The sequence below is a fragment of the Oxyura jamaicensis genome, chromosome 2, assembly GCF_011077185.1.
Source record: "Oxyura jamaicensis isolate SHBP4307 breed ruddy duck chromosome 2, BPBGC_Ojam_1.0, whole genome shotgun sequence".
NCBI lineage: Eukaryota > Metazoa > Chordata > Aves > Anseriformes > Anatidae > Oxyura > Oxyura jamaicensis.
The window spans coordinates 74415948-74437661 of record NC_048894.1 but is presented as its reverse complement, the minus strand read 5'-3'; the positions used below and the strand labels follow the sequence as shown (position 1 = coordinate 74437661).

General features: G+C 37.4%; 1 long non-coding RNA gene across 1 annotated transcript; it reads left to right on the top strand.

Moving 5' to 3' along the window:
- Positions 1 to 430: 430 nt before the first annotated feature.
- On the top strand, positions 431 to 18926 carry LOC118162989. The gene is made up of 4 exons (XR_004748765.1): positions 431 to 699; positions 1592 to 1593; positions 14327 to 14341; positions 18914 to 18926. It is a non-coding gene; the product is annotated as an uncharacterized LOC118162989 (long non-coding RNA).
- The last annotated feature ends 2788 nt before the right edge of the window (positions 18927 to 21714 follow it).

Here is a 21714-nt window from a genome sequence, read left to right as displayed (position 1 = left end):
GAGAGTTGTCCTTGACTGCATGCTGTGTTTATGAATATAGATGTTCTAGTGGATGAAAAGCTCAACATGAGCTAGCAGTATGTGCTTGCAGTTGTGAAGGCCAGCTGCATCCAAGGCTACATCAAAAGCAGTGTGGCCAGCAAGGCGAGGGAGGTGATTCTCCCCCTCTGCTCTGTTCTCGTGAGACCTCACCAGGAGCCCTGCATTCAGCTTTGGGGTCCCCAGCACAGGAAAGACATGGATGTATTAGAATGAGTCTAGAGGAAGGCCACGAAGATGATGAGAGGACTGGAGGACCTCTCCTATGAAGAAGACGGCTGAGGATATTCAGCCTGGAGAAGAGAAGGCTCTGAGGAGACCCTATTGCAGCTTTTCAATACTTAAATGAAGGGGGTTTATAACAACAACTACAGCAACAAAAGATGGAGAGGGACTTTTTACTTGGGCAGACAATGATAGGACAAGGGGAATGGTTTTAAACTAAAAAGGGTAGATTTAGGTTAGATGTTATAAGGAAATTGTTTACTCAGAGAGTGTTGAGGCAACTGCCCAAACAATTTGTGTACTCCCCATTCCTTGTTGTTAAAGACCGGGTTGGATGAGGCCCTTGGCAACCTGATCTAGTGGGTGGCATCCCCTCCCATGGCAGTGGGTTGGAACTGGGTGATCTTTAAGGTTCCTTCCAACCCAAATGGTTTTGTGATAAGAGTTCATCTTAGTGGCCAAGTCATACCTAATGTATATGTCAAACCAAGCTGCAGAGGTCATAAAGTAAGCTCTCAGAGGCAGAAATTGGAAAGACTGAAAATCTTTGTGTGGCAATAGACACCTAGGTCCCTCTTTGTTTCCTATGTACATGTGTGTATATGTATGCTTGGAGACCACTGATATGTCTTGGAACTGCAGTTATATCTTGTTCTAAGGCATACCACAAGGCTCCCAGAAAGCCAACAATGTGCAATGAAGTATCAGGGTTATTGCTGGAATCCTCTGAAGGTATTCCTGAACTTGTTACAGCAGAATAGATAAGTACCCACTGTAGTGCTGTCTGATCTTTTCTTTAATAAAAAAGGGGAATGTGATTTTTTTAGTGTGCAGTGAACAGACAATAGACATTCTGTATTCAGGGCAAACCTTGTAACTAAGTAAAAGGAATCTTCTCTTTTGTAGGGACTAAGTTTCCTCACCTTAAAATAAACTTTAGATACATTTCACCTGATATGTTGGATTTATTCTATAACAAACACAAGGATGTCCAACTTGTCCAAATAATTTTTAAAGCAAAAGAGTTAAAATAATCCCTCTACAAGTGTGATTACCTGGCTGCTGGCATTCATTGGCAAGAACACTCATTTTAGCTTTGTGTATCTAGCATACACTCTGAACTGTTCTTAACAACTGGGCTTTTTTACTTGAACTTTACATACCAAATTGTCTCTTTTTTCACCAAGCAGTTCAAAACTGTACATGACAAAATGAAGAATGACCACAGATCTCTACAGGAAAATCTGTACCCACTTACAATATTGCAGCTACTCCACCCAGATAGAACCAGATAGAATATCCTTATCTCTTTTCCTGCAGTGCAGAGCTGTAGAACAGAATTTCTCCTGCTGTTTCTTTTGATTCCAGGAGACATTAAAAAACCCATTCAGTTTCTCTGTGAGATCTTATAGTAAACATAGTAACTACAAACACACTGCAACTCTTTTCACCCGGTTGTATTTTCATATGTTAGGAGAAAGAACAGCCTGATAATATCTGGTTATTTTTCTAAATTTTTAAAAGCGGCTGGATGAAAAGCAGTTCAGTGAAGTGGTAGAAAAGGTTTGAAAGAAAGAGACTTCAGTGTTTCCTGGAGAATAAGATAATCTTGCTATCTTTTAAATATAATTAGTATTAATTTTGTTACCGACTATGATGCTCAAAACTGATGAGTAACATACTAGAGATGCTGTGACATAGGAGTGTCTAGATAAAAATGTGAATTCCCAAACTGAAAATCAGCTGTGAGTGACAATGGTAGGAGGTTGCATTCAGATCAAGCATGAGATTAAAATTCTATCTGCCTGGTTCTGGAGGTTGCAAAGGATAATAAAACTCTCACAGAAGTGTTCAAAAAGTGTAGGACTGTATAGGTGGTGCTCTGAGTGACATTTCTTTTTTTTTTTTTTCTGTCTTAGAACTGGAATTACAGATTAATAGACACAACACAAATGCTTGCTTCATGAACACAAAATATTGCTGAGTTCACAAAGGCATTTGCAATTGCCTTTCAGAAACATAATGCATTCCTGTAGAAAGTGCTGTTTTAATGTAGCATAAAAATACAATTTAATCTCTAAGCAGGTGTGACTGTAAATGAGGAGAAAGTGTAGTTAATGTTCTTTCTTATCACTAGCAATTCCTCTAATTATTTTTCTTCATTGTAAGAATTATAGTCTTTATAGCAGTAGAGCTAATTCATGTACCTAAAATGGATGATGATATTTATCTTTTTATGCAGAAATAATAATTACACGTTTTACATTAACGAGAAACATTACATCACTACCAGTTAGAATTTTCATATCTTAAGTTAAATAGCTAAAATGTTAGATGTAGAATAGGACAGATGGTTAAGTGGGTAGAGTATTAAGTTGCTGGGTTGTGACGGTGATGCAATACTTGAACAGGAAATGTTCCCCAATCTGGTCACCTATCAGTATACATAATCCTGTTTTTGCAGGTTTTTTTGTTGTTGATGTTGTTGTTTTTTTTTAAAAAAAAGACTAGCATTTGCAATGATATTCTTACAAACCATTTAACTTTTCTATATCTGCAGTACCATTAAATAAATTAAGGTTGGAAAATCAAATCCTGAAACTTGGGAGATATGAAAATTGAAATTTAATTATTAACCTTTATTTACCTTTATCAAGTTTCTGAATTAAATTAATGCATAGTGTGTTGTTTTCTTATGGATTAGATATCCATTGTATTTCGTCATCTTTTCCTTACATGTTGTTGTTATTATTATTACTTTTATTATTGTTAAGGCTTTATTTAGTTATCACCTCCAGCCTTACAGTGTTAACAAAATTACTGTGGTGGTGAATATACAATACAAAACATCGACAAAGACTTTTCTTTCCTTTGCACCTGATAATTTGTGGATTTTCCTGGGCATTTGAGGAATCATTTATTATTAGTAGTACTCCAGGCAATTGTTGGAGAACAAATAAATATGATAAAAAAATTGTCAGAGATATTTACAAGCTTGAGATAACAATTTGATAAATCAGAATCTAATTTTTCAAAATTCTGTCTATCATTTTCTAACATTTAAATGTTAGAGCAGTTTGACAGCATTGTTTATATCGCCCACAATTGCAGTTACAGTATTCTCCTTGATAGGCAAATTAAGGATTTCCTGAAAATGTCTGTTTCACTAGTTAGATCCTTGTAGTTTAGATGTTTAATCCCCATTGATGAGAAATCTATTAAAATTAGGTTTCCTGACTAAACTAATCTTTTTAATACTTTTGAGTACCTAGCGTAAGTACAACATTTTGTATTACTCCGGACATCATAAAAGGGAGAAAGCTAAAAAGCTAAAATCTCTTTATCAAAAATCATATTCAACTTAATGTGCTCTGTCTGAAATGTTCTGCATCATTAATTATAAATTTTCTAGTATATCTGTTGTACTAAGTACAAATCTGACTAAAAACAGCCACTTTTCATAAAGGTGTTTTTGTTTGTTTGTTTTTGTTTGTTTTGTTTGTTTTGTTTGTTTTTTTTTTTTTTAAGAAAACCAGTTAAATGAATTAGCAGATACCACAGGAAAACACAGTACAATCTGGAAATATAATACAACATATTACAGTCAAAAAGCAATGGAAGCAATGGGCACGAACCTATGGATAACACTGGGACCTTGCCACTGCCAGGAAAGGGGCCCTCAGCACCCCTGACCCTCCTCCTCCTTCCACACGAGGGCCTCTTTCAGGCCACACAAGCCCCCTCCCAACATGGTCACATTGGGCCTGGTGCGTGGCGCGGCATCACAGAGGCTTCCTGATGTCACAGTGGCATCTGCCCCCCGCTGTGTCCTGGGGCCTATAAAAGCCCCTGCGCCTGGCCCACCACTCGCTGGTCTCCCAGGCCCTCTGGCGAACAGCAGCCCTGGTTGTCCTTAAGAGGTCCTGGGGCAACAGCTGCCCATGCCTTCATGGGACCAATGCAAGCTGGGTTACTGAACCCAAGAAGAAGTGGGGGCAGAGTGAGAGCAGAGGCAGAGCAGCCATGGTGGACGGTGTGGAGCCCAAGGAGGTGGATCCACCTCCAAGCCCTCTGATGTGGCACAATGTCATCATGCCAGGGCTCCCACCTGCGAGACAACACCACCGACATCGCAGAACTGCCTGGTCTGCTTCGTACTCTCGGCCCTGCCTCTGCCTCCACAGCTACCATCTGGCAGGCTTGCCTGCATGATGGCCTCTTCCCCGACTCCCTACCCCTCACCCCCTGCCCCCATCCCACCCTCTCTTGCAGAGGGGTCATCTCTTCTGCATGGAGTCCCAAGCAATGGACAAGAGTGCGCTTGGCTTCCTTTGAGCTGCTGCACCAGGGCAACAGGAGAAGCCCTCCAAAGGCCCCGCTGGGCACAGGGTGTCTCGGTCTGAGGACGAGAAGGCTGCCCAAGAGGTGCTTGAAGATGAAGCTGCGCCCTGCATGGCGGTGCACAGAGAAGAGCAACCCTCAAAATGGTGACACTGACAGCTGCTCCTCTGAAGAAGTACAAGTCTTCAGGTCTGCCAGGAAGAAGCGCAGGAGTGCAGCATAAAGTCCATTCAAGATGCTTGGTTACCAGTTCTTCCCAACACTGGGCAACAGTCTGGTAGAATAATTCTAATAGGAAAGAAAGAAAGATGTTGCAACAACAATAAGAATAAACAACAACCTGTGAAAAAACTTTCCTCTCTTCTTTGGTGTCATTTTTGCAAGTACCCCTGGGTTCTGGTGTCACGTTCTGGTCTCCCTGGTACAGGAAAGATCCTGATGGGTGTAGAGTGGGCCCAGCTGACAGCACTGGAGGGAGTGAGGGGCCGGGGCACACAGCATTCAGGGGCAGGCTGAGGGAACTCCTGTGGTCAGCATGAAGGAGAGAAGACTCACGGGTGGAGCTGACAGCTGCCTCCAGCTGCCTGCTGGGAGGGGGGAGTAGAGAAGATGATGCCTGTGCCTTCTCTGAGGGGCTCTGTGGCAGAAAGGTTGGCAGCATCAGGCCCACACTTGCAGGTGGAGACAGCCCAGCTAGCAAAAAGGAAAAGATTGTCTGCATAAGGTTGCTCTGACAGAACCGGTGTACAGAAAGGCTGTGGAGTCTGTGTCGTGTTGTTGTCCATGTGTTCATGCCCAGTGCACTGCACAAATAAGCACACAGCATTGGAATCCACACCAATGTTTTTAATTAAATTATTAATTGTATAACTCTGCAGAGTCAGGTACTTGGAAATCTTTCACAAAGCAAGCACACCTCTGACTCAAATCACCATCAATTCACAGCAAACTTGTGAAAACTATCTCTTTGGCTACTTTTGATTGGCTATTACAGCTCACCCAATTTATCTCTACTGAGTTTGCATGCTACAGAGTAACGGGAGGGGGGAGAGGGGGGGGATTGTGTGGGATTGTGCTAATCCTACATTAGTATGCATTAGCATTTTGATGGGTGTGGTTCTTAATATGTTAATGACACTTAATGAGAAAAAATTTACTATAGGTCAGCCTGGAGCTGGTTTTCTCCTTTTTGTTGTTGTTGTTTTGTTTTGTTTTTGTTTTTGCCTTTTATCCTTTATCTTCCTTGCTTCTGCTGTCTCTTTCTTCCCTTATTTTCTCATCTAAAAGACTACACAAGCTATAGAAAAACTACACAAATACAGGCTTCCTTATTTGCTTCAAGGTTTTCTTGTTTGTTTGTTTGGTTTGTTTGTTTTTTGATTTTGATTTTTTTTTTTTTTCCCAGTTTTGGGACTACAGTAGGTTATTCAGAGAATTTTGTGTTCAACAGGGGATGAACCACATAACAGGAATAAGAGCAACTGACTCACTGTGGACATGATTCAGAATGCACTTATTTGGTCACTTGATCATGTGAACAACCCAGTTAGCTTTAATACCTTTAATGTCTTTAATAATACTATCAATTGAAATAAAATACCTGTGTGCTTAAGTATTGTATGTTTTTGTTCTAGAATAATAATCTCATATAAAAAGATGGAGAAAAGGGCTGCAATGGTTGAAGTTATTTATGCGCGATTATGCAAAATGTAAGAAATAGTGGGATTAGTAAATTTTTTGATGTATAAGCTTTTTGTATGTAGCAGTAAGATAAATCTTTTTTAACACATACCTGTGGAGTTGCCCCACTGAAGTTAATGAATTTGCACTGCAATGAAATTACTGAAGGCATAAAGAGAATAAAGCCCTGTCTATGTCATCAATATACCTGATAAGTATGCTATTCAGCATATTTGTTGTTTGATTTGCCCAACCCTAATAAAATGTCCCATCTGTTTTGTAAGGCCTATGAGTCATAATGTCTCCTGCATAAGTCATCTTTCTGAATATCTGATGATTTTTATTTTTAACTGTAAAAGAAGCTGCAGCAGTAAAATATAATAAATGTGTTTTGTGTTTCTTGTTTATAATTGCTTAAAAATAATCTTTATATCATAACAATTCAATAATTTCTCATACTATTTTATTATACTGCAAGAGTAATCAGATAAAGTGCACAAATTACCACTACATTTCCAGAGTTCCCCATCACTTTCTTTTCTATATAAAACAGACCAGATGAATATCTCCTTAGCCTCTGCCATTTTGCAGTCACCAATACAGCCAAGAAATAAAATCTGTGTTACAGTCCTGCTGCTTCTCCAGGGTGACTGGAGTATATTTTTCGGCCATATCCTCATTTTCAGGCAGTTTATTATTTATCAGAGGTTTGGATTTCTGTGGGAACAAAAGAGGGTAGCTCATCCAATCTTTTAAGTTGTTCCCAAACTCTTTGCCTGAAATGGAAAAGCCAGTTAATGTGATGCATTTAAAATCCCGGTACTTGCTTACCCCTGTCATTGCCCTTGAAATGATAGCAGTACACCTATCTAAAGGCTGCTGACAGCAGCATAACAAGGAGAGACAAAAAGAGGCAGATGATGTATATTAAAGCCACTTAGAGTAGGTACAATTTCTACTCTAATGTCAGTGGAGTAGAGAGAGAAAATTTGCACTCAGAAACAGCAAGACAACTTGCCAAAGCACCAAAAGAAGTGACATGATCGGAGGTGGGAGGCGGTGCTGGCAATACACAAGAATTTTCCAAGTGCATCTTGTAACTGGATTTTTTTCACTACAGTGATTTTTTACTTGTGGACAGATTATTACGTAGATTAGGGAAGATAATGCATGTTTGCAGTTTTAATGTGAGCTTGTACGTATGCTTTACATATGCTCTTGTATTTCCTACTGCACACAGCTATAATACGCAGAATAAATTTTTTAAAAAAATGTTTATATGAATACTAGGATTAATTTACATTTTTCGTCAAGAATTCAGTTTTCAAGAATTTCTGTTAAGGGCAAAATTTGTATTTTCCATGTGCATGCTCTGGAAGAAACTGGATTAGGAGATCCTATAGGTAAGATTTTCTGAGTGCTTTCTTGCAGCCTCTAAAGCCTTTCATCCTTTGAAGTAAAATTCCTCAAAAAATATTCAGGGCTTGTTTTGCTTTTTGGCCTTTTAAGACCAAAAAAAAAAAAAAAAAAAAAAAAAAAAAAGTGTTTATCTTCTCATCACTCTATGCAGATTTAAATATAGAAAGCCAATTTTATTGTCCAGGGCTGAAGAGCACATTGAAGTCTTTGGTTCTGAAAAAATAGAAAATTTTCTAGTCTTGTCAATTGGATGTTTAACTGTGCTATGTCTCTGGCCAAAAATAAATAAATAAATAAAAAGGGAAGGACAAAATAACTTTCCTGGAAACTTTCACACTATGTTTACTATTCTCTGAATGCTGGCTGATAGCAGTTCCATTACATAGCCATTGGAAAATTTATGGTTTTAAATAATCAGAGGAATAAATTCTTCTGATTTAGTATTCACACATGTCTGTTGATGAAATATATTTACTTGTATCTTTAGTTTCAAAATTACTCATCATTTTGAGATAGGAGTAATCCAGTGAAGCCTTTAAGTGAAAAAAACAAGGCCATTTTTCATTAACTGGTGATTATACTGATTATATTATATTGATTTTTTCAGATTCCTGCAATAATTACTAAGTGATGAAACTGTCAAGCAGAGGCAAAACAAATGCATTGTTTCCAATAAAAAACTTTTGAAAATGTATTTGCACACTGTATCATTGAATGCAACAAATAACAAAGATCATTAGAGACAAAACCAACATCTATTTGAGATTATGTTTTGCTGACATTCAGTTTGCCAGTGCCCTCTCTACTTGAGTTTTGTTGTACAATAACATTTCATACATTTTAAGGAAAATAAATGTAGCTTGAGACAATTTTTGTTATTGCTTATTGCAGAACATAGAAATGATTTAAGCCAAAAGATTTGCATTTTAGATTTGCCTTTCAAACATTCCTAATGGTCTGAATGCAATCAGATGGAGAACCATTACTTTGAATGCATTTCTGCTTAACTTCAGTGCCAAAATATGGGCTATATATTCACTAATAAAAATAATAGCTACAGACCTTGAGGTATACGGGACTCCCATTTTTGCCCTCTCTGCCTGCCCAGTCAAACAAGTTTCCCTAAAAATGGACCCTCTCTTCCCTGTATCTTCTGCTGCCATTCTTCAAGTCTGGACCAGAAGGTATGCATCTGTATCGTTCCTGGCTTTGAAGGAAAAGCCAGCTTAAGCAGTTCCTGCTCCTCCTCTGTCATGACAAGTGACAGTGTTTATGACAAGTGTTTATAGTGCTGTGTTACCATATTACAGAAATGGTTCATCTTAAATACAACCCTGGAGGAGGGTTATTTTAATTGTTACAAGTTCAATTTTTATTTTTACAGTGTGGCCTCGATAATTGTGGCCTCGATAGCTTCATTCAGATTTTTGGTATTCCTTTTTTTTTTTGGGGGGGGGGGGATAAGTGCAAGGAATGGTAATGGAAAACATGGTAATAGAAGTGGCAAGGTTTTGTCTTTTCTTTTGTTTTTTTTTACCTTTCTTTTTTTCCTTTGATTACTTATATAGTTATTAGTCAGAGGTTATTTAGGTTTTCATCTTTGAAAGTCCAAGTCCAAACAACTTTCTGGCAGCACTTGGTAAACTATCAGATCAGGGTAGGTTAGGTTTTGTTTTCAGATAGGGGAGTGAAAAGAGAAAGAAAGGTACAAGCCCAGAGGTGTTGGATCACTACAGATAGTATGGGACTGTTTTTTCCACTCAGGGTCACTAATGCAAACCTAAAACAAACTCTCAAACCCAATCTTAACCAGTAAAAAACTCCAAAAAGTATTTTAAAGATTCACAATAAATATCATTTCCAAGACCATGTGGTAAGCATAGATTTATTAATTGGGAAGAATGCAGTTTAAAGAGTAATCCTTGACAGAACAGTGCTATGACATTTCAGGGCATCTATGTATTTTCTGGGTAATTACAATTTAAAAACAGATTGGTTTCCTACAAGTAATTCTCTCTTTATTGGCAATCATGCATTCAGTGGGTAGTGCTTTTGATCTGCCTGTTGGCTGACCAGCAGTGTGTTACTGCAGAGGTTTTTCAAGCAGGGTAAAAATCACTAACCACTGAATTGTAACAGCTGACTGCTGAGAAAAAAAGAGCACTGAAAACTGCCTCTACTGAGATTCAAGAGGCATAAAAAGTCTAAGGAACAGGAAGACTTGCATATAAAACCCAGAAATACGAACAGTAATTTTTAGGGATGAAAAGGATCATAGTAAGTGCAGAAAAAATTACTTTTATGAATATATTGTCACTTCATATATTCAGTCCAGACAAGTATTTGTAATTTTAGATTTGTAGCTGTGAAAATATGCATTCAAACACAGCTCAGATAGTAACTGTTTCTTGAGTACATGTTCACATCTTATATGACTTTTAATACTAAAACTAATAAATTTACGAAGAAACTCAAAAATGAATATATGTAAACATAAGAAATTTGGAAGAATTTAATACTTTTATAAGAAAACCAACAAACAGAAATTCCATCTGTTGGGAAAAAATGAACAAAGTCACTCTCTGAAAAAAATCTTAAAACATGATCCAGTACCCTGTTTTGAATCATTTCCACAAAAGTATACCCAAGTATCCTTTCAATGCATGTATCAGAAAAAAAAAAAAAAAAAAAAAAAAAAAATCAAACATCTAGTTTAAACAGTTATATTTTTCCTTTGACAAATGACCTCTGAAGTAAGGAGTTTAGGCACAGGGAGAGGTCCTATCCCAAGTAATTTTACCTTAATGAGAAAATTTAAGATGTCGCCAACTACGTTCTTGTGCCACTCATTGACTGCTCTTTAACATAGCTCCTGTGATATTACCTAGAGCCTACACAAGCACGTGATCCATTCCTGTGAAGGTTAGTTTTTGAACAAGTCAGATGGGTTGCACTGAAGTTTGAATGTAATTTGCTATTCCACACGACAATATTAGCCTTATGCTACATTTTTGTTACTTGTGTGACTGGGTTTAGTAGACAGCTGTGGTGGGTCACTGAACAATTTTACTAGGCCCCTGTCCTGGTTTTAGCTAGGAGAGAGTTAATTTTCCTCCCAGTAGCTGGTAGAGTGCTATGTTTTGGATTTAGGATGAGACTAATGTTGATAACACTGATGTTTTACCTGTTGCAGAGCAATGCTTACACCAAGCCAAGGACTTTTCAGCTTCTCGCTCTGTCCTGCCAGCAGACAGGCTGGGGGTACAGCAAGAGCTGGGAGGAGACACTCCCAGGACAGCTGACCCAAACTGGCCAAAGGAGTATTCCATACCATCTGACATCATGGTGAACAATATATAGGGGTGGCTAGCCGGGGTGGGGGGCCGGCTGCTTGGGGATAGACTGGGCATAGGTCAGTGGGTGGTGAGCAATTGCATTGTGCATCACTTGTTTTGTACATATTATTATTATTATTATTATTTTATTTTCCTGTCCTAATAAACTGTCCCTATCTCAACCCATAGATTTCATTTTTTTTTCTCATTTCTCTCCCCCATCCCAGAGAGGGAGGGGGAAGGGTGAGCGAACGGCTGTGTTTGCTGTGTTGTTAAACCACAACAGCCCCTCTCCCAAACAATACAAGTTTTCATTTCTTTTCAAGCTGTTGATGCACTGCTCTTTTTCCTTAAAACCTGGGAACATGAAAATTTATAACTTGAACATGCTTTTTGCAAGTGTGGGGTGTTTTCCAGCTGCCTCCGCTCATTTGGCTCAATTAGTGAACCATACTTCTGAATACCTGCTCGTATTTAGCAGGTATTGTATACAGTATATAGATATATGAGAGGGTGGGATTGGCCCCTTAATGCACTCTTTGTTTCTTTTCTTACTTTGAAAAATAAACAATAAACAGTTGTGATTTGGGCTCAAATCATCTTCAAACATGTAGTCAGTTCTAGTAATGGATGAATTTAAAGAAGGTAGCACAGCTATGTCATTGACGTCTGGAGGTTTTGTTTGCTTATATCATGTACTTATTCATGTTAGAAGAGCTTTTTGAAATGTGCTGCCTACTGCTTTGCTGTCAGTGTGCTCATGAGTAGCAAGCACTAGGATTTGTGGATCTCTGTAGCTCAGAAATCAGCAATGGAAATATCCCAGTGACTTGTTTGATTTTGTCACTCAGAATGAAAAGATCTGCTTTCTACTATGTAGTGTAACCGCTGTGACTGAACAGTATCAGTTGATAAGGGTTGTCACTTTAAGCCGTCAGGACAGATTTTTATTTTATTTTATTTTATTTTATTTTAAAGCCTTGCAACGTGCAGAGTATCAAATCAAGGGTGGGGGAGGGGGTGGGGGTGGAGGGAGGAAGATGTACCCTGTGGTTCCTGAGAATACTGTCATAGATTGTTGTGCTCATCTGCTCTGCTTCATGTTCACTGAAACTGTTCACTTGAAACAACAAAAAACATTCAGTATTAGTCTGATGTAGCTGTAATCATTATGGTTATTAAGGAATATATTTATTTAAGAGACAATGTGAGTTAAATAACATCACAGGTTTGACCTATCTGCTTCCTGCCCCTGAAGTACAATGTAGCAATAATATGATCTTTATTAAAAACCACCTCATTCCATGATCCAGTTCAGCAACCATTTTATTATATAGGTAGTTATTCAGAAAGGTCACATACTGTAATTAATGAATGTTATGCACATTCATCATTGTTAGAGTTGATTAAGTTTCTAGATGTGTACTTATTAGTTAATAAGACCAATATTTCTGTCAGTTTTAGATCTCTGGGATTTATCAAACCATCTGCAACAGCCAAAATTTTAATGTATTTTTTTGCCAGTTTTTAAACCTGAAGATGGTTTATCTCAGTTACAATACTGTGGAAGTGACAAAAGTTTTGCTGCTATTCTTGTCCAAGGAAAAGATGTTAGAAATGCCTTGTCCAAGGAAAAGATGTTACAAATGTCTGGGTCTTTCCTTCAGCCCATACCTTGTAAACCTTACTTTAAGTTTGTGGAAGTATCTCCTTAATATCTGTACTCCAGAGGAGTATTTAAGAGGTATTTAAAAATACCATTTAAGGAAAACACTACATTTAGACTGAGCAGATTTGTGTTATGGATATTAGATTCTGTGAAAATTTTGTGATAAAGGTGTTAACCTGAATATTTCTGTTTGCAACTGTGTCTATATATAGGAAGAGCTGCTGGTTAAAATAACTGGGATCTAAGAAACCATAATTTGGTTCCCTGCTGTATGACTTCAAGCAAGTACTTTAAACAGTTTTGTGAAAGTATTCAAGGAAGCTAGGGGAGTATTCACAAATGCAAAGGTATCCAAATTGTAATACTTTAAGATAGTGCACTGTAACTCTGGCTGCTTTATTAGCACATAGTAAGAGTGCCTCTTTAAAATATTAATATAGGTATTCTTACATTGTACCTTGGTGTATTAGCTGTTTCAAGGGTTCAAAGGATTCTAATATATACACACACAATATGGAAAAATCACAGAATCATAAAATGTCCCAAGTTGGAAGGGACCCACAAGGATCATTGAGTTCACTCCTGGCCCCACGCAGGACAACTCAGACACAACCCGTGTGTCTGAGATCCTTGCCCAAAAGCTTCTTGAACTCCATCAGGCTCGGTGCCATGATCATTGCCCCGGGGAGCCTGTCCCGGTGCCCAGTCATGGTTGGTGGCTATTGCTGTCAGTGGATGGACTGATGAACTCTCCTCAGACCTTTTCTGTTTAGCATTTCTTTACTGATTCTGTATTCAATGGGTGTTTCTTTTGGGCTCTTTACAGAATGTATATTAAGACTATGAAAATAATAAATTACCAATTTGGTTCAAAAGTGATAAATAACCCACTGACTCCCAATGAGGACCATCAAAAACAGAGACACCACCTTTGTAACAAAGTCTTTCACCTATTAGTTGTTGCAGGCCAAAAATCTATTGGGAAACCAAAAACTAAGCCTTTCCTCAGTCTCTTCCCAAGGCAACCAGCCTGCATGTTAGGCAGAGCTATCTCTAGGCCAAGCAGTAGTGATGTGTGTGAATAGTATGCTCACCCCCTCATTACTTCAAGCAGGCAACTGCAAGTTCTGCAGGTTACCCCAGTCATGTTAGTTGCTGTGGACAGTGGACATTACTGCTGGTCAGCTCAGGGATTTCAGTCATCAGGTCCATCAATGCAGCCAGATAGACTGGACTCCAGCTCCAGCTCATCCGGTCTATTGTCCTTTGCAGACCATAGGGCTGCAGGAAATTTCATCCCTGTGTGGGTTGACTGAAAGTTTCCCTTTGCCTGGACTGTGGCTCCTTTCTTTCTACAATGAAACATTACACATTTTTTTTTCCAAATGGTATCTATATGGAAGAAAAGAAGAGAAAAGTAAAGAAAAGTAAAGAAAAGTAAAGAAAAGAAAAGAAAAGAAAAGAAAAGAAAAGAAAAGAAAAGAAAAGAAAAGAAAAGAAAAGAAAAGAAAAGAAAAGAAAAGAAAAGAAAAGAAAAGAAAAGAAAAAAGAGATGAAAAAAAAAAAAAAAAGAAAAGAAAAAAAGAGATGGTCTAGATGGCCCTCTGGTTTGTCTCAGTATTCTTGCTTTTATGTTCTTACATTCAGCCTGACTACATCTAGGACAGTATTGAAATGTTGGCAGCCATTTAAGCGTGGTTGTAGTATTGATATCTGTGGCTGTCCACAGTCCTGGATTGCCTCTTGATATTTTTTTATATTACAGGATAAGATCATCAGCTGTAATCTTGACTGGCTGAGATCCTTGTGATTTCTTAGAATAACTTTGCAGGTGGATTCACATCCTGTGATACGTACTCCAAAGACTTAACAAAAATTGACACACTGTGCCAGAAAACATTGTCAGAAAACATTTTGCATCATAAGCACTGTGAATGTTTTTGCCGCAGATAAATTAGGAAGTATATCTCAGGGTAGATCCTTAGTTTACTTAAAGGTCAACTTGCTGTTACGACTCTGCTGATGGGTTCAGTGCTAGTCTCAAGGGATGTAACATGCTTTTCCCTTACAGGCTTACTCACTTTTCTTCACTGACTTTATCTTTGCATTTTGTGGATGTGCATGATGCAGATGAAATATGTATCCCTGTATGAATTTACTGAGAAAATATATTCTCTCTGTGTTCTGTTGAAAGCTGAACAGAAATTACCAGTGATATTCTCCCTCTTTCAACCCCTCTGTGTGACAACTGTTACAAACTCTATACAGTAGCATGTCTTGTTCTGTGAATTTTTTACTGACAGCCTGAAATTGTCCACACTCCTCAGAAAGATTTTATTGTACATTATTGTACATCCCTAACCTTTGGTCAAAATCTTCCAGTCTGTTATGGCTTTGTGTTGCTTGAATTACATTGCTGCTGGCTTTACAATGCAGCTGAAGAGAAATGGGTCATTGATCCAAAGTGTGACTGTAAATATGGCAGCTGGATGGTTGGCAGCTTTCTTATTGCAGAGTGTGCATATTGCAGATCTCTGTATCTGCTGTAGTCCCATTGCAGATGGTCTCATCTGCTGCAGGTCTGTAGTCTATATTTACTGTATATGTTGCTATTTTTCCATCTTCTGTATCTTTTGTTGTCTTGCTCAGTTGCTGGGTATTCTTCCTTTTATGTTTTGTATTTCTTTCTAAGTTCTTGACTGGGCTATCCATCCTGCCTCCCCTATTCTTTATCTTTGACCATAACTTTATACTAGTAGCTACAAGTGCTTCTGCAGTAATGTATTGCAGATTTGAACTATCTTTAAACTTGCCAGCAATGAAGTTGAATAGAACAGAGGTCATACAAGCTTGAGCAGTTGCCCAGATTCTCATGTCATTTTTCAAGAGTACACTGAGCTTTGTGTGGTGGTGTCTTTACTGCTATGTCTTTCACTTAAAAGTAACTTTGTCTATTATTTTGATGTTGGATAATTCAGTTGCACTTGCTTTTGGGAGACTTTGCTTGTTGTGTCTAAAAGCTCTGTTAGATCACTTTGTCTGAGCTGTTAGTACTGTTTGGTCATATTACGATTCTGTCTCTAATTAAGGCAGTTGTACTATTGTGGAAGTTCTATATGAAGGTCAGATTTAACTAGTCTATTTCATCTTTTCCTTCTTAATTTCAAATGAAAAACAAAACTGTGCATCTCATTCCCTCGAGGGCTATAGCATTCATTAAACACCTTTACCAGCTGTAAGCATGTTTTTCAGGCTTATTTCTGACATCAGTCTCACTCAATTCGCCTTGCTTCTTCAGTGAAATAGAAAAGACTACTTTTATTAGCTTATCTTTAACTTTCCTGCTTAATTCTGCATGCAGGCTCATTTCTTGGTCTCATTTACAATGTTTCCTTTTTCTTTTTCGTTTTTCTTTTTTCTTTCTTTTTTTTTTTTTTTTGTTACTTGAAATCTGGTTTGAGTTCTGTTCTCTAGTCAGAGTTTCTAGATGCTGTATAGGTTATTTTTACTTTTAGTTGGTCTCATTATTCATGGCTGTCAGTACTATGTTCAATGCATTATGTTCTGGTTAATAACTAAATCAACTTTTTTCTTTTTTAGCCTTTCCTTCCCCTTCCTTTCCCGTTCTTCCCCCTCCCCTCCCGTTCCTTCCCTTCCCCTCCCCTTCCCTCCCTTTTCTCTTTTCACCAAAATGTAGCTGTTAGGAGCAGAACTGCATGTTCTTTCATTCTCTATAATTCTTTACCTTGCAAATTCTGTGTCATTAGCCAACACTGATAAGAAAGGAAATGATTCTATGGAGTAAGGGTGTATGGATATTTATGTACTCTTTTGAAGCCCTGGTTTCAAAGTTTCAGGAAATGGGAATAGCAAACATCCTTTTGCCTTAAGGAAATGAGTGAAGTACTCATACAGGTTGCAGTGCTTTATATAAGCCACCGAAGCTGGACAAACTAAGAATTTAATTCATTAGAATCTATTTAGTTTACACATTAAGACAACATTCAGAATTGTGGTATTTGTTTCATAAGTTTCTAGCTCAGAATGTCTCTGTTTAAAGCTACTAGAAGTAGCTACTCTCTATATACTTTTTTTTTTCTTAAGTTTAAATAGTTTAAATCAGATAAATTTTTAGCAGAAATTTGAGAGAAATAAAGAGAGAAATAAATGAAGTTAATGTACCTCAGAGCCATACTGGTTTAGGCTTTAATTCAGGACTAAGCCTCAGTATCTATATTTGGGTTTCATTCTATTTTACTCCACCTTATCTTTCCATTGGTGGGGGCATTGATCTCCTTTGCTGCAGAGACAAGTTGTCTCTAGCACCCCACTTGAAAAATATTTTATTATATACAGAGAGAAAAATAATTTTGAACAGAAACTGGAACTGAAAGACAGACAACATGTCTGGTCCTGTAGTTTCCTGAATGAAGAGTATGATGTATATCTGTCTCATTCTTTTTTTTTTTTCTTCTTTTTTCCATGACTTTTCTTTTATTATTATTCTTTCAGGTTCAGTGCATACATGGGTTCGGTAAATCTCTCCAAAGACTTGTTTTATCCAGTGTAAAAAAAGTAAATAGTTCCATTTTTTTTCTCTCTCTCTAAACAGGAACTCTATGCAATTTATCCAACATTCATGTTGAATCTTCTACATACTGAATTCTCTTCACTTAGAATTTATACTGAATTGATTATTTTTATACTCAAAGGTATCTGCAAAGTATTAAATTCAAGGGAAAACTTATCACCATCTGCAGTGGACCTTGTTGTGCAAGGTATTGCAGTGTGTGTTTCTTTTCACCAGGTTTTTCTGATGGCACCTGCTGTATTTGGCACAACAGACAACAAAGAGGAAAGAGACAGAATATGCATTTTGATTGTCTTTCCTTTTGCAGCTATAAGCACTGCCTTTAAACAGCATTTATAAGTAGCTGTTTTGCTTTCATTTCATTTTGTAAGATTTTGGGATGAATCAGTTCACAAAGAGTGTAAGAATAGACCTTTAAAACTGTGTTCATGTTTAGAGTCCAACTTTGTTAACCTCTTTTTAGGCTCTGAAAGTGTTTCATTCCTAATTTAACATTCAGCAGTTCCAGTTGGAAATGCTGAAATACCATGAAATAGGTTTGGACAAATCTGATAGGATCAAATCCAGACTTAGAGCATCAGTATGCTCTTGGCTGTAAACATGCCTCTCACTCTCCCAGATTGCTTACTGCCCTTCTGTTAATGTCCTGAAGAGAAGGAGAATTCCTATTCTACATCTCATAACAGACTTCATGCTTTAGCTTTACACTTACCCATGTTCCCTTTATTTTGCATTTTCATATTGTTTGATATCTGTCTTGGACTACCATTCTGCTGTTTCAACACTATCTTACTAGGTCTCCTTTGAATCCTTGCAGACAAAGAGGTTGCTCTGTCATGGCATGACACAGCGTGCTCTGGCCATGTGTCTGTTATAAGAAAAGCTCCCTCAGCACATCATATACCTCTGCATGAAAGGGATTGTATTTTTTTTTTTTAATATATATATTGTATACGCTACAAAATATTATAATGATGGAATGGTATTGACGGTGCCAGAGTTACCAGATTTTCATTTGAAATAAATTTGGTAATGTTAAATGTAGAGTAAAAAGTTTAATGCAAATAGATCTATTTGTGTTTTCCTGCATAGTATGAATTATTTTTCCCTTATTCTGAATTCCTTAGATTACCCATTCTGAGCTTTGTCAGAATTAGTATATTCCTATCAAACATGTCATTTTTAGTGAAACAGCATTTTTGATAAATTTTCACTAAATAAATAAAACTTCCTGTAATTGTGGCTGAATAGAAAACCCTAGTAAATCTAGTTTATGTGCTAGCATAATGCCAGTGGATCAAGAGCATAGGCTCAGCAACAACCAGAAATGCCAGGGTGTTCTTGCCACTATTTTCATAAAAAATTGAAAACACAGCACTGTGTAAGCCCCTGTGAAGACAATAAATTCTGTTCCAGCAAAAACTATGTCAGCTGAAGTTCATTTTGTCCAAATGAAGAACTTCCTATACAATCTTTGTATAGGCCTTTGGGGATCACATAAACACTGGATACTATCTTAAATAATTATTGTTGTTTAATCAAATTGTCAGTTGTTGAAATTGAAAGTTCTAAAGAGATTTTGTTGTTTGACCTGGACCATTTCTAAAGATTCAGGAAAAGAGATTAAGAAAAAAAAAAAAAAAATGTTTAGTTATACATCAATTCACTCATATAATTTTTTAAAACTCTTTTAAACTCTTTTGAGAAATGCTTAGAAAGCTATAAACAGGAAAATATGAAAGACTTCACTCGAGAGTATTAGTAACATAACTTCACTGTAGACTATTAGTACCATACCTGTGGCTCTTGCTTGTTGAGCTCACTACTATATAGTTCTCCATAAATTTTGAGAACCCGAAGGTTGCCTCTGAGAAAATCACAGATCTGTACAACATGTCTTGAAATTCCCTCCCTGTGCATATACACTGTGGAGAGTTAGCCTAGATTTTAGTATGAGAATCCAGCAAAAACTAAAAAATAAAAAATCATTTCATGCCAGACATTATGATGCAGGGGACTGTGAAAACAGTTGGATTGATGATAGATGATGAAGCAGAGGTAAGCAATAACCAGAAGATGTTGAGAGGTTTCACATAGGATCCAGACATCTAATTAGTGCAATTTGCCATTTAAGTTGCTGGTAGCATAGCTCGGGGAACCCCCCAAAAATGTTGTTGTTTGCCCATGTTGTAAAGGATAATTGGTTCTAGAAAAGTGTTCAGCTTATGTTCCTAAAATTTGTCTCTTTATTCTCTACTCTTCAATCTTATAACATGTGCTTAAAATGGTCACCACTGCCATAAAGTACCAACATCTGTACTTTTGACTAAGGTAAAATGCTATTAAATTGCCGTATATTGAACACTGTGCTTACTCAAGTATTTACCCTGCCTCTTTTCCTTCTTATCTTCCCTTCTTGTGATAAGCTCAGCCCCTAACCATGTGGAGGAAGAGGGAGAAAATGAGAGGAATGGTGTCTTAGAAGATAAATGTATTTGTTGTAAACTGAAAATTCAGTAGTCACACTCCAAAGGGCACACTGTGGCTTACTAATATGAAGAATTAATATATGAAGTCAGTGAATTGTTCTTTTTACAACCCCATCAATAAAATAACATTATGGTCTTTCTTTGCAGTAAAATATTTGTGAAGCTTTTTATATAAACACATTCTGGAAAGGCTTTTATGTCAGAATTAATCATAGAAAGGTTTTAATATCAGCATAACTTTAAAAGCTGCGAAAACCTGTATATCCTCTATCAATGTAGCTTCTAAATTTACTGTGGGCTGTAGAGCAGTGCTATAAAAGCAGAATTAGACTGAACATTAGAAAGGGCAAATTGCAAAACAGAAGAAAAGTTACCATTCAAAATGTCTGGTAGTTGACCTGATCAGCAATAAACGACACGTTAAAAACAGGTAGTGTACTAGTGCAACCCACCCATTTCAAGTTGGTCTGATTTCAGCTTAGTTCCCAAATTGGCGGTTTACTCTTCCACTGAAGCTCGTCCTAAGGAAACACTGCTGGCTCAGCAGCAGTGTGTGTCTTTCATGAGTCCCCTCTATTTTTGCAGTAATGTTCTTTCCTTTTCTTTTTTCTTTCCTTTTTCCCCTCCTTTCCTCCCATTATAGAATGTTTTATACATTCTTTCAGTAAAGGGTGGTTGCAAAAGCACAAATGCTTTGCAACCTTGTACTAAGTGGTATTCCTTCTCCTTCATTGCCACATTCCCAACTCCTGTTATACATGAAGTGATATACAGAATGCTGCTCTTACTCACTTCTCTCCAGTGTTTCCAATGACAAAATTAAAGGAGTAACAAACCAAAACAGTGTGATATCTATAATGACCAATTACTGCTTGTTTTCTTGCCTTATGGGATCTGGGAATATGAATGCCTAAATTTTCAGTCTCCTACACTGAAGTCAGCTCAGCATCTCGTGTACCTGAAGCATAGATAGGGTGCCAGATCAGGAGGAGACGGTGAGACTGCTTAAGTATAGAAAAAAGGCTCAGACACTAATACGAGAAGAGGAGAAGCAATAAGAAAGGATGGAGAGACCATGAAGGTGCCACACAGTAAAGGGGTGGGAAAAAAGTTTTTTTGTGTGTGTGTGTGATGACTGAGCAGAATGCAATTCATGGATATAAGAACAGGCAAGTTTTATTGTTAGATGGTAAATTTAAAAGCTGATGTTCACCTTACACCTCTCATACTCTCATACATCCTAAAATCCTTCTGCAAATACAGTTTCTGCAAGGTTTTGTCAATCTCAATGCTACTGATATTTAACAAATACCTTTGCTGGATCAGATAATTATTCTTAGAGTGCCTTTTGGAGGCTCAGTGTGTATTGGACCTCCTGTGGCAGCATGGCTCCTTTGAACTCAAACACAGTGTTGCCATGACATCCTCATTCCAAAGAGAAAAGGTTGTTCAATAAAGCTTCATCTAAATTCTCAAGCTAAATTTGAAAAATACCTTTCAGTAGTAAAATGAAGTGTTTATTGTTAAACTTTGTAAGTGTTTGGTAAAGGTAGAACAGAGCTTAATGTAGCCAGAGAGCATATTAGAGCAAAACTAGAAAAGCACTGTTCATTTCAGCACATCCAGAGGCAAGGAATTCATATTTGTAGCAATGTCCTTCTGTCATCATCTGTTGAAAATATTCGTGTCATTTAAAAACTAGTTGAATTTCAGACTTCAGCTATAAGTAGAACAGTGTGTACTCATCCCTAGCTTTGATTTGAATTGCACTTGATGATGTTTTGTTTTGCCTTTGGCTAATGATATCCAGAGGCTTACAGTGTCCATCCAGCATGTCTATCTCTATGAGGGTACAAGGAAATTTGTGTCTAGTACTTTCAAATTCTTATTTTTGTTTAGTAATAAGCCAGATGTACAGTTTTCCCA